This window comes from Octopus bimaculoides, chromosome 9 (genome assembly GCF_001194135.2).
Source record: "Octopus bimaculoides isolate UCB-OBI-ISO-001 chromosome 9, ASM119413v2, whole genome shotgun sequence".
In the NCBI taxonomy this organism is placed as follows: domain Eukaryota; kingdom Metazoa; phylum Mollusca; class Cephalopoda; order Octopoda; family Octopodidae; genus Octopus; species Octopus bimaculoides.
In genome coordinates this window covers 25442579-25444122 of record NC_068989.1, presented here as the reverse complement: position 1 = coordinate 25444122, position 1544 = coordinate 25442579, and positions in this window count along the sequence as shown.

Sequence of the window (1544 nt, the reverse complement as noted above, 5' to 3'; positions counted from 1 at the left end):
AGATAAAGACAAGTACCTTCATAAGTCAATATTGATTTATTGTGTTATATAAATGTTTTCTCACTTTTTTTTTTTTCAGAGTATTCTATTTTGGCATATAGCGAAGTGGTAAGATTCAAATATCTAATTGTTTTTGCGAATAACTGATGATGGTAAAGCCGTTGCTCTAGTCTAGTTGAGACTATGACATATGCAGTGTGCCATAATAAATGGAATATTTCTGTTAGTACGGCAAAATCTGTAGTCTGTGTACTTGTGTATATCCGTTTCTATGCAGTAGAAATTGGCTGTAAAAATTCTATTTTCCTACTTTTTAGAATATCTAAAACTGGCCTTCCATTTTTTTTTTCTTCTTTTGCTTTTCATTTGCATTGAAAATGTGATTGATTCATGGATGCTATTGATTATTTCTTGAAATTTTGTAAGTTTTTCGTTATTTCTGATTTAATCTACGAAGCAGTCATCCAGGTAATTTATCTAATTTTCTTTTAAAATAGTCTTTGAATCACTCTATAAAAATAACCTCCGTTCGTATATAGAGTTTTTTTATTTTTTATTTTCTGAGAACCGTCTAAAACGTGTTGCAAAAGATGTGGACAAATTGCTGTTTCTTATATTTGAAGGAATATCTTTTAAAGATATTTTATACGAAACTCAACAGAAACTCCGAGCAGAGATATTAAACAAAAATATTTTTTTCTAACACAAGAGAAAACTATTTTCTACACAAAAGGTAATATTTATCTCCCACTTAATATGGAATTTGTGTGTTAAAACACAGTATACTTCCTTATTAACCACCAAATGACATCTCTTATGGACATGTGGTGTATAAAAGCGATCGTGTGTTTATTTTTGCCGGGTGATAACTGACCGCTACGTCCGCCGGAACTGCCTTCTAATACACCAACCACATTAATTGGAAAAAAAAGATCCTTTTGTTTTTACTTCTGCTTTTTCTCTATTAATTAATTTTCAATAGGCCCAAAGGTTATTTGCGATACTAGTAAATGAAGTGACAATGATACTCTATATATCGTTGACAGATGAATCGGCGACTATGTCTACGCTGGACATCTGTCATTGACAAACCCACGGAAGGGCAATATCTCTAGACTTGACATTTCTGTCGGACGTAGCAGACAGGTATCGCCTGTCAATGATATAGACACGAGTACTTTTATGAACCACGAGTTTATATGAGAGCTTATCCCGTAGTACATAACGCAGTATTCTGTGTTCTAGGAAAACACATTAAGTGGGAGATAAATATTGACTTTTGATATTAACACTGCTTCTGTCGCTATTAATTATTTTTGTTTACGCATCGCGTCTGGAAACCAACTGTCAGCCAAATTACCTGACGTAATAAAACTATCCATATCCTCTAACATATCAGATATTCTCATTAAAAAAACACATTCAAATGACAACGGTGTGTGTATGTGTGCGTGCGTATGTGTGTGTGTTTGTTTGCGTGTGTGTGTGTGTGTGTGTGCGTGTTTGTGTGTGCGTGTGTGTGTGTGTGTGTGTGTGTGTGTGTG